This window comes from Pithys albifrons, chromosome 6, assembly GCF_047495875.1.
Source record: "Pithys albifrons albifrons isolate INPA30051 chromosome 6, PitAlb_v1, whole genome shotgun sequence".
NCBI classification, from domain to species: Eukaryota; Metazoa; Chordata; class Aves; order Passeriformes; family Thamnophilidae; genus Pithys; species Pithys albifrons.
This window is the reverse complement of record NC_092463.1, coordinates 56901366-56914113: the sequence shown is the minus strand read 5'-3', so window position 1 is coordinate 56914113 and position 12748 is coordinate 56901366.

Genomic DNA, 12748 nt, shown 5'->3' with positions numbered 1-12748 from the left:
TTTCTCATCGGAACCACCCAGGAGGGTGGGAAAGAACTGCACACTGTACTGGCATAAGAGAGGCAGGATATCCAAGGACAAAGCACACGGAGGAGGCTCAGCTTCCCGTCCTGCTCTCCCCGGGACTGAGCAAAAGGGCTGGGATACATATGGCCAGAGGGAGGGAGAAGCTTCCTTGGAGTGGCTCAGCAAATGCTCTGCTGCCTGAGAGTGAGACTTCCTCGCCTCAGCCCTCCCTGCAAGCCTTGCAGCCGTGTGCTCAGCCCGGAGTTTGAACCATCTGTGCCAGATCCCCACAGTAATAATCTCATGTTTGAGTTGGCCGTAAAGTTGGAAAGAAACACAAAAGAGATAAAATGTAACAAAAGCCAAAGTGACAAAACAAATTAAATGCCTGGAGAAAACAGAGCAAATGCATAATAAATATAATCGTTAATATTTCCTGGTGCCAGAGACTTGACAGGCAAAATCAAGGATGACTCAGATATTTTCAAAAGTTTTTAAAAGCCAAGCTGTTACTCACAAAGCACTTGATTTTATTTTTCTAGAGGTCCTTTGTTTTGCTGTGTTGTGTACACACTTCATACAGTGATGGCTTTATTTTACACAGAAACAGAACAACAAAAGTGCCAAACCTTCCCACAACCTGCTTTTATGCTGTGACTAGTTTGTCTACAAAAAGGCAAAAGGGGAAAAAATGAGGCACCGTTTAAGTTTTCACTTAAACACTGATCCTTAGCTACTGTCAAAATACTGCCTTTGCAAACCCCATCAACAGAGTGGCTAGAGGACAGCAATGCCACTAACATTCCATGCAAATACAAGAGGGATTGGTCTAGTCTTCTTTCTATGCCGGGGGCATTATTATTTTTATACATATTATTAATGCCACCTGTCTTTCCTAGGCCCATGTTTTTATGCAACAGCTGAAGAAGTTCCCATTATCTGTTTCTACAGTAGGCAAGTTCACAGTAACACCCTCAGACCAATAAGCATCACCTTTAATGTTGAAACATCCAGCTCTCTCCATACAGTGATTTACCATTATAAGATCAATGCCCTCAGGAATGAGGAATACCTTGAAATGCTAAGCCTGGATGGCTTTTCACCTCAGAATTGTCTACAGAGATGTGCTGAACAAGGCCTTCTACAAGCATTTAACTTCCTCTCCCATGCAGGCCACATTGAGAAGTCACAGTCACACAGACCACGAAGAGCAGACCTGAATCCTTCTGTAGCCAACACTGTAGAAGCTGCTTTTGCTGACTCCAATTGCCTGATTTCCTGAGAATTGCCAAAAATCCCAGTCTCATGTTCTTCACCCCTTCCACCTGTTTGTCCCTGGATACAGAAAAGGCTTCCAAAATTAAACCTGGTCCTGGGTCCAGGGGTTGGCAATAAAGTTTATGAGGTTTGCAATTAAGTCTTTAAATGGATATTGGATTCTAATCCAGTAAACAGCTGGTAGTGAGAAAAGTTCTCATAACACATAATTTGCAGGTACTGGGGTTTTTTGGGGGGAAAGAGGTTACTACTTTAATATTTTTTCCAAAGGGAAACAACATTGGTTAAAAGAAGAATAAACCAAAATATCACATAACTTTTTTATGAGTTGTAAATCCAAACTATTGCTCCCACAAAACCCCAGGCAACCAAATTATAAACGGAGGAACTATGTTAAACCCTATGAATCCTGATACAGACTATGATCCCCAGGTGGATCAGGTACAGCTTTTTTTAGCCTGAGATTTCCAAAATCCTATTTTAATTTGGATCCTCCCAGGGCAACAGAAGTACATTTTTTTGCTCTTCTCTGGTTAAACTGTTTATACTTGTCTCACATCCCAGAGCCACAAAGCACAAAACCTGGATCTTCTTCATTAAAAATAAGCAGGAAACCTCTGCAACAATATTCTGCTTTTCCCTCAGAATAAAACCAGGAGAGGGTTGCTGCTGCACATCAGCTGACACTGCTTTAAGCAACCTGGTCTGGTGGAAGGTGCCCCTGCCATTGGCAGGGGGTTTAGAACTAGATGAACTTTAAGGTCCCTTCCAATTCAAGTCATTCTATGATTCTTCTAAGAATTATAGAAATGATACTCTACATCCATTTCTGTCTTTTGCCAGCTCTGCTTAGTCTATATTTTTGCCCTGTATATATTATAATTGTGTTAAACCATGAGCAAACAACTAATTTAATAGTAAAATACCACAAAATCAGTCATTCCGAAGAAAATATGAAGTACAAAGAAGAAATTTGTCCATCATAGGAAGTTCTGGAGAGGCAAGAATCTGTGGAAGGAGGTGCTGGAGATGTTCTGCTTTTAGATGATGGAATCAACAAAAAATCTCAGGCATGCCACCCACTCCTCGGCTCTGACCTCCCACGTCTAACATCAACCTACATCTACACTGGGATATATTTTTAAGCTGCCCTAGAATGAAGCCATGCAATAATCAAACCTCTGTAAATGTGGTGCTTGTTGTCATCAGTGAAACAAAATTAGCTTTGATATCAGGCAAGAGCTTCTACCCCACTTAGTGTTGTGATCAGAGGGCTTTAACAAGGAGAGAATAATTTTGTGCTCTTCAAATGAAACACAGGTTTAACCTTAAGAGCCAAAACTTACACTTCACTAGAAAAAGAGTTGGGAGAAGGGAGAATGGTTTTTACAAAACAGTATCATCATAGAGACAGTATAATCCTGAAAAAAGTTGTGGGGAAGCACTGTAGAAATAGCTCACAGTTCTTTCAAAAGAAAAAAAAAAGGCCATGATCAGGTGTAGCAGGTAAGATATCTTCTAACATCTTAAACCCTAAATAAAACATGATTCTCTACATTTGTCTCCTGTAAGGCAGCAGTGGGTCCACCTACTTTGCTTTCTTTCACTTACAGCAAAATTGTCTTTCACTGCAAATAAACCAGGTGCTGCAAAGGTAGGGGAGGAGAAGAAGAATCTACAAACCTGTATTTTCATATCAATATAAGTGCATATAAAAAAAATGGAAAAGAACAGAAACTGAATCACAAGTGCTTTATATACACTGTGTTGTTTCTCTTGTAAGAGTGGTCCTGATGTATTCCTCACCTGCTCCACAGATCATTTTAATCAAAGTATTTATAGATTTCAGACTGTCAAAGCCTTGGTATCTACCTACAGACTCTGTCAAAGTACGTATCTTCACATACACTCCCATACGTTTTGCTCAGTCTCTTATTAAATTAATCAAACATGGCAGCTCCCACTAATGGCTTGCTTTAATAACCTGCATCCCTCAGCATGCAGACAGGTTTGTGTACACTGCCACAGCTCCATATGCTGAGCTCAGCTGTGGGCATGTTCCCAGCACCCTCCCACGCAGCTCCCATTTATTCTCTGCTGCCGGGAGTCACCGGCTCCCATCCATCCCCAATGGGGCACACAGAGGCAGCCCAGGCCAGGCTGGTTCACTGACCTGCCAGAGCTGGTGCAAAAATAAGGCCAATGCACTGACCTGTCAGATATGGTGCAAAAATAAGGACAATGTCACATTGGCCAAATCCAAAAAGTGGATTTTGCAGCTTTCCAAAATACCCCAGTACTCTGCCATGCTTTCCCAGCTGTTCCAAGGAAGTTATATTTTCTCTCTGACACTGAAAAGGCTCTTGCAGTGCTACATAAAAACATGCTCATAAGATTATTTTCATATTTTCAAGCACTCAGTAATTATCACATTCTACACATTTCCCCCATTTCCAACATGATTGGATTTTGGTGGGTGACTCATATAACAGTGGCTTCAGCTTAACTCATTTGAGTGCATCCATCATTTTGGTCAGAATCATAAGTAACAGTGCCTCTCAAACACTAAATCTCATACTTGAGTGAAATACTCATCTGTTATGTACATGTTTTCCACTCAAATAGCTTCACCTAATAACTCATGAAAGCCTTTAGTACAGGAAAATGATGAGATTAAACATGATGCTTTGTGATATACTTGCTCCCTTCCATCTCAGAAGAACAGTATTAGCTAAAGCCATTCATTTTATCTAAAGGGATCTCTATAAAGCTTCATCTGCTGAACAATTTCATTAAATTCTCCATTTCCAGTAGAAATGAGGTGCATTTTAAAACAGCCAGGGATTTGAGCTGCCCTTATCACTACTGGGATGCAGCTAATCCCTATTTATTCAGTCTAACATCAATCAGAAGTTCTATAAGTTACAAGACCTCCCAGGATGTGACTAGTTGCTCATGAGTGAAGAGCAAAATGGTGTTCTCTCCCCATTGCCATTTGTCACATTTGGAAAATGCTGGTACCAGACGAATATGGACCAACAATAATTACGGCTGCATAAAAGAAAAACTATTTCAAAACAATAGGCTCGTGTCACCACCAAATCTTAAGCCCCATAACATGCTTTGCTCTTTAACAGGCACTAGTTTCAGAAGACTGAAGAAGAGATGAGGCAGCTTTCATCACACCAGGCAAATTAGGGAATACTTCTCCTGCCAAACTGAGAAAGTGGAGGTGGAAATCTCTCTGCTATGGTATGAACATCCATAATTCTGGCATTACCTACATTTTCAGAGGTTGAGTTGCTTAAAAAAAGTATGCTGTAATGTTGTGTAAGGTTCAGGAGGTATTGGCTGATGGTTTTGAAGACAGACTGCTAAATATTATGCCTTCTGCAGAAAATATAGCTCTGTCTCCAAAAAGTGCATACATGAGAAATGAAAGTTTACCTGACTGTGAAGATATTGCCTCCTTCAGCTCCTAAACCAGTAGGAAACAATGTGTTCTGGAAAAAAACATTTGCTGGAAATCCAACTCTGTCTTGCATAAAATGGGTTCAGCACACATACACATTGGCCTTGTGAGTCCCACAGGCAAGGCTGCATATGACAGAGGTATTTGTAGAATCAAAACAGACAGTTCACACTCCCCTTCTAACACGCCACCACTCACCCAGCCCTTTTACCCAGATATTCTCAGGGTGCTTCGCAGGCCCAGCTTTGGGAGGCAGAGTGGGGCTGCAGAGCATCTCCAGCTGCCCACAGAGGAGGCTGCCTGACAGGGGAACCTGAGCAGCAGAGCAGCTGCTGATCAGAGCCAGGAACAGAAAGGGCTGTGCTCCCTAGTTATAATCCTCTGCAGGGTCTAGGGCCATGAAAATATTCTCATAACTGCCTCAGGGCATGTTTTGGGGTTTGTCTTTTCTCTTTTTTTTTTCTGTAAATCAAATGCATGATTTTGTTTCTGCTGCCAGTTTGATGTACACAGAAAGTTTCCACAATGCCCTCACAAATGTTTTCATACCAAATATTTAAATTAAGTACTGGGATTCACATCAGTTGTTACAGCCTCGTGAGGATGCACAACACTTTTTAGGATCTAGCAAACAAAGTTTCAGCCAAGTAAAGTTTTATAAAGAATGTAAATATCATCCTCAGAACAAACTGTAGTTTTATCCTAATGAGTGCCCTTAGCAGCAGGATTTAACCAACTTCTGTATCAGTCAGTCTGGCTTCAAGGAGAGCAGCCACATCTTCAGCAGCACACTGACTAAAGCAAACCTTTTCCATCCACACATAGACAAAAAAGCTCATTGATTTGCAATGCAATGTGGCTACACAACTGAGCATTAATGACCCTGGAAAGCTTTTGAAGGAGCTACAAATAAATAATGCTGAACACAGATTAGCAATGGAAGCTTCTCTATGTTTCTCAGTAACTGAGTACAGCTGACAAAAAAGTACGTGTGTTGGTGGGGTTTTATTCCTGAAACAATAGGATAAGGAAATCTTTAGAAAACCTACTAAGCTGAAGACACAATGACTAAAAAACACCTATAATAACTGAGTTCAAGGAAATGAGAACAGTAAGAGAGGTGCGATGCATTTGTGCACACACTTTCTTCTTTGAAATTCTTGATCTGGAGAGAAAAAACTGCTCTCAAGAAATACTGTTCACCATGGCTCCTGGCCTGATTTTTAAGATGCTGGCTGGGATAACTGTGGCACCAAGACACTCGGAGCTCCAGCCAAAAGACATTCCCACTACAACTTGATGGAATCAAAGGTTTTAGTTTTATGCAACATGTGCAATACACTACAATATAATTTTCTATCTGAAACACTTCTGAAACATTATTTGATGAAATTCTCCAGTACTTGTTATCTGGCTAGGATCACTCTCTCTTTCCTTGCACACATCATCTTGCATAATGAGATTGAGAATCAAATTCTGATCTTAGTATGGTATATTATTACTCTGTTTAGAACAGAGATGGTGTTTGAGAATATCAGAGAGGCTAATTCAGTAGCTGTACAAACTCCTTCTTATCCGTGCTCTTCAATCAGAAAAATAGAATTTCTGTTTTTTAGATGCTCTTTAACTGCTGATACTCTGACAAACCCCAAACAGGTCCCCTCTTGCCTTCAGACCTCATATCCTGTGAAGCAAACCTGTGCCTGAAGTGTGACACTGTAAACACACCTTTGGCACACGGATGAACCCCCAACACACATAGCACCTCAAACCCAGAGTCCATATTCCTGGTCCTACATTAGGGAATAAGGGCTGCCCAAAGCTCTTCCACTCACCAGAATTTTCTCTCTTGTTGCTGAAAGCACAAAGCTTTCAGACCCACATTCATCCAAGCCCAGGTACCACAAGTTACCTACCTTAGAAGCCAAAGGCTGTCTGAACAGTCAGCCAGGAAACACAGGACCATCCAGCATGACGCTGCTCCTCCTGCTCGTTTCACAGGGCTCTGCAGAAGGCTCTCAGTTAGCTGTTCTCAATGGACTATGCAAAGCCAACTGTGATAAATCCAGGCCTCAGTCTGACAGGAACAGGAGAGGAACAGACTCACCACACCAGTTAATTCACATTCTGAAATCCCCAGCTGTGGCTGAAGCTGCCTGGGAGTGAGAAATGATTTGCCAAAGGTCACAGAGCCACTGGAGATGCCCTTTTGCAGAGCCTCTCTGCCTGCATCCCTCTGCCCAGCTTCTCACTGAATCTTTTCTTCTCTCCTCACATTTAACCTGTTCTTGCCTTTGACCATTTCCTACTTTGCTCTGTGAGCCACCCTTTTCCATTCCTGGTGGTTTCTGTATCTAACTGGATTCAGCTGAAGGATAAGAGCACCCCCAAAACATCAGGATCTTACACAGTAAATCAGGACAACCTGTTCTGTCCTCCAAGCTGTCTGGTGTGTCAGATTTAGTTATGTATACAATACTGTTACATATGTTCCATGTAATACAGTAATGAAACTCCTGTTTCCTTTATTAATGTCCCTTCCACTCCTTCTTTCTGCTTTGCTTCCCACTCTGTGTTCCCTCCAGGTTGAAGAAGGAAACTTTTTGGAGGATATTTTTTCCTAAGGAAACACATATTCCACTTGCATAACGTTACCTGCCATTTTTTGACAGATATTTAAGATAGCAGAATTTCAATCAGTCAAACTTAAGAATAACTCAAACTTTTTTATGTGATAGAATCCCATATAAATGGAAACCTATCACATAAGTCTTCAATGCAGTAGGATTCCCATGTTTTAAAGACTGAATATTTTCTGAAGAAGAAAAAGTTTTTTTCTTCACGATCAGAACTCGAGAGCAATTGTTGAACCTACAGAAAGTAAGCACCAAACCACTGAAACACTTCATTATGCCTTCTGAGCACTGTCCAAATACCAGTATTTACCTCTGAGGCTGCAACAAAATTGCATGTTTCTGGTCTGGCAGAAAGAGCTTTGCAGAGTCAATATTCATATTGCTGTGGGGAAACACATCTAATCTCTACAAAAGCTCTATATAATTGTGTTATTATTATTTATAAGACAATGTATTGGGTAAATAACAGCAGCTCCATCTATGTGCAGTGTTAACAAGAAGCTGATTTCAGAGAGCATCAAGTTGTAAATCAGTCTTCTTAAAATGTAGGAATGAACAGAGCAGCACTTTACTTCGCTAAGCAGAGCAAGATCTCAGCCTGTGAGAATCATCCCTTCAGCATCTTCCCCAGGTCACACACAATCCTGTGGGCATAGCACCAAGTTATTCCTTCTCTCCTCTTTATATATAGCTCATTTTTACTGCACAAAATGTTATCTCCAAGCCTAGAACAGGTTTGTTAATGGGGGCACTGCCGAAACACAAAGCTGGGAAGAAATTATACTCCTTCAAGAAGCACAAGACCAACAAACTTGGAGAAGAATTGGAGGGAAGAGTGGCACAACATATTACATTCACACAAATGTACCGATCTGAAGTATGTTAATAGCTTAGTTACAGAAAATATGTATTTATCTGTCTGTAGCTTTAAGTAACATTAAAAAAATAGAGTGATTCTTCATTAAAGAAATGGTTGAACCTGAATGAATGCACTGACCTAAAATTTTTCATGAGTCACAAAGTATCTACAGAACTATGATACTTTAAAGCCAAACAGACTTATTCAAATTTTAAATATTTGCTAGCAATCATCCTGAAAAATACTTAAACATTGGTATCAATTCCAGTGAGACAGAGATCAGGCTCACCATTCAAGTTACACACTGATATCCATTAGGTTTTTTAAATCAAAACATACTTTCACCTCAGATCTGCCTCCTAGCCCGAGCCTATGACTAGTCCTGGTGGTGATATTACATGAATCACATAGTTTTTCTCCAAACAAACATTTTATATTTCAATAACATTGCAGTCACAACTTAAAAAAACAAAAAGGGATAGAAAATCAAGGCAAGCTTGCAGGGAATGTAAAACAACATAAGCATTCACCATGGCAATTTTAAATAGTGGGAGTTATTAATTTGGCAATTCAATTGCTCAGTGGCAATGTCATTAATAATCAGGTGATTGTAATGAAACAAATTACTCTCAGTTGTGGAGAGTGACAATAAAACAGCCCTAAGGTGGAACAAACAGAATTGTAGTGTTTATATTTTCCTCAAATTTCAGTTATAAAGTCAGTTTATGGACTACATTTTGGTAGTAATTTCTTTGTCTATATCTATATCATATTTGCCTGCCTTCATTTTTTTATTACTACTGTTAAAACTGTGCTATAAAAAGGACAGAGGAGAAATAAAGCTGGAAAATTTGATGAAATATGAACTATGTCTTTTTGCTTTCAATATCTTATCCTTTTTAAAATGATAGCTTCCACATCAAACTAGCAGTGCCTGTCACTGTGCTGCCTGAAAAGAATAAAAACACACAGAGGACACATCTGCTTAATTATCACTGTTTCCAAAAATCAAATGTGCTTAATTTAAAGACCAGTCTCTCTCTTCAACAGTCTCTGTACTTTGAGGTACAGGAGGGACTCTTTTCCCTGCTGTAGAGTCTCAGAGAACAATTCTCCTATCCAAGAGCATTCTTTTGTTCACATATGAGAGTGCACACACACACATGAAGATTACAGTGCAACAGTCTAAATGTGTGTGACTGCAATATCTAAGGCTTCTCCTCCTCCTGTGCAAGTCTCCTTCCCCTTTTCCTCTTTTTCAACTTTCTAGGTTGTAGCCTATTTGTTTTGGAGACTCTTCTTTCTTTCTGAGATGTGACAAAAAGTTAGGCAGCCCCAAAGCTTCAATGCATCTTCCAGCTCTGCCAGATGGTATAATAAAATAAATTATGTATCATAATATCATGTAGGTTGGAAAAGGCCTTCAAGATCATTAAGTCCAGCCATAAAACTAACCCAGTCCTACAGTTCCACCCACTCACAGATCCTTAAACTGCAGCTGCAACAGAAACACACCCAGTTCAGAGATTCCAGAGTTTTCTTATCTACAGATGAAATGAAGGAACAGGAAACACACTTTTAAATTCCAGTTTACCCACCAGACACAGTGGGGTTTTTGACATTACTCCTTACAGAAGAGTAAGGCACCACGAAAAGGTTAAAATAAAAGAAATTTGAAGCCAACAGCTGTTTTCCTCATATATACAAAGGATTTCAGAAATACCTTAACAGAGAAACAGAAAAAGACAACAGCTGGATGTGAAAGTCTGAGAGATAAAGAAAGAGCTGGCCAGGTATGGGTATCGTTTCATGGTTCTCTCCTTGCCACCACAGCAGCTTTAAAGTGTTACAGGGACTCTCAGCAGTCGTCTGCTGGACACAAAAATTCACTTTTCTAGCAGCAGATCATTATTGAAATTCACTGTGGAATTCCACTACCATATGCAGGCAACTGAGGACATAGCTTAGTAACAAAACCAAAACCAAACAAAAAACCCAAACCAAAACACAGAAAGGGAGTTTCCTATTAAAATTTGAAATATTGTATCAGTTATGAGACATCACATCATAAAACCAATTACAAAAATGATTATATTTTAATTATCTATATTTTTATAAAAATTACAACCTTAATCTAGCTAAGATTAGAAGAAAACTAATATAAAAAGCAAATATATTTATGATCCTTTAAGATCACTAGTCCCTTCTTCTTTTCTTATGTAGTAGGGAAATACAAATCCAGTTTACAAATGTCAAACTTCAAGGAAAAACACTTCAAGACCAAAGAGTGGGAACTCCTGGTTTCTTGACTCTTAATTCAGCCCTGTCTGCTGGGAAAAGGGAAGAAACTGAGGCCCTCTGGTAAAATAACAACACACTGTAAAGTAGCAGCCATTTGTTTGGGGTTGTTACTTCTCTTTATGAATAAATACAGCAGAAATGGAATAGCTAAGCAGAAATTAAACTTCTGCACAAACAAAAAGGGTTTGGATCCTACTTCCAGACTTTTGTCAAATGCTCAATGAACAGGTTTCTGCAGGCTGGAAGAGCATAGGGAAATGTATGCTGAGCGAGCAGTCAGAAAAACGAAGTTAAACTCAGATTACTTCCATTTTCTGAAAGGTTTCAGCAAAGGTTATACAGGATTTCAAATGTAGAAAGCAAATAGGAGCAGAACAGGCTTTATTGCTGGCATTTGTAGCATTTGCTAATTTGGGTGCATAAATACTGAGAAATCTCTGCATAATTTCACTGCTGAAATCCATTGATGGGAGGTGCATTGACATTTCAGGTCAGTCAATTTGCTTTTAGTTCAGAAATAAGTTTTCTTCAAATTCTGTAAAGAACTGTAAGGAAAAAATGGGGGAAGAACAGATGATTTGTGATTCTGCCTTCTGTTCAGGAAAGGTGAGTTTTTTCATACTCTGTCCAGGAAAAAGAGAAGATAATGGTTAGAACTAACATTGTAAAGGTTCTTTCCTGCTTTTTGGACCTTGACAAGCTCACATTTTGGGATAGCTCAGATATTTTTCCTTCCCATTTGGAGTTTGGGAGGACTTAAGTAGGGCACCCAAGTATAAGAGAACTCTTGGAAAGAGAGCTCCAAAACCACAAAGAAATTCTTTTGTTACGTTATTTGTAGAGGTGATGAATCAAAATACATGAAAGAAAGTGAAATTAAAATCTCCTTGATGATAAGGAAAACCAGGCAATATTCTACACATTTATTTAAAAAACCAAAACCCCACCAAAACATATTAGTCACACAAAACCAGGCAAATTTTGTAATGCTTGGAGACCAGCTCTGCCAGTGATGCAGAGCTTATTGTCTTTCCAGCTCATAATTTCCTTTGATCTGTGTAGATTGTCAGTCTTTCTATCAGAGCCTATTGGAAATTTTGTTGATGAGATAATTATAAAATTAATAGATTCAACATGAAACTTGATTGAAAACAGCCCACTTGATTTCAAGAGTAGAGACACAATAAATAATTGTCTTGCTGGAATTCATGTAATTTTGTGAAGAATATTTTGTATAAACAGCATATCTATTGGACTCAGGAAATTATGTTGGGTTCATATAATGAAATTTTCTTTTAATGCAACTGTGAGAGTCTGGACTGGAGGAAAAGCCCCAAAAGAGACAGAGCATCTGGTAAAATATCATTTGCAGCCTTTTGTTACCACCCAAAGCATCCTGTAGATGTGCATTTTTAAAGCACAGTGCAGATAGTGCATTTTGCTTCTAAAAGGTAAGAACAAAATCTAAAAATTGAAGTAATCCCCAACACTTTCAGTTCTAATTTGTCAGATTATCTTGGCACAAAGTAGATAATAAGTTGTGACCCAGAAGTTCTTTTTCACGTAAGATGCCTCTTCTGAAGGGTTCTTTCATTCTGATTAAAGATTTAAATCTTTAAATTGCCCTGATTACAGTCTGCCAAGCAGTTCCTGGAACCAAAGCATTCTCAAGAAGTTCATCAGCACAGCATCCAGCACACGCAGACTCTGCAGGGGACTGCAGGACGTGGCAAAGGCGCCGGGGCAGGGGCAGCTGCCAGCAAAGCCTAGGCCAAGCAGAGCCCCTTTTCCCTCCCAAAGGCAGCATCTTCAGCTAAGAGAGTGTTTGTAGCCATGGAGTAAGTTCACCTTTAACTTTAAATCATACAACCTCTTTTTGCCAGGGCTGAACTCGTCCCTACTTTGTTGCATGTGTGCTCTGTGCAAGCTGCGTTTTGTGGGGCTGACATTTCTGCCAGAAAAGACAATAAATCCTTCTTTCTTCCAACAGCATTTTTTGAAAAAAAAAGAGAGGCTGTCTCTGCTGGCTGAAACCTCCTGTCCTCATGCACTGCCTAAGCTTTCCCCTTAGCTGGTTCTTAAGCAGCAGGAGCCTTAATGCAAGTGGGAATCATGTTGCGAACAAACTGACTGCAGCAAGTTTACATGTTTATATAAAAATACAAATTAGCATGTGATTCTTCTATATATAATGGA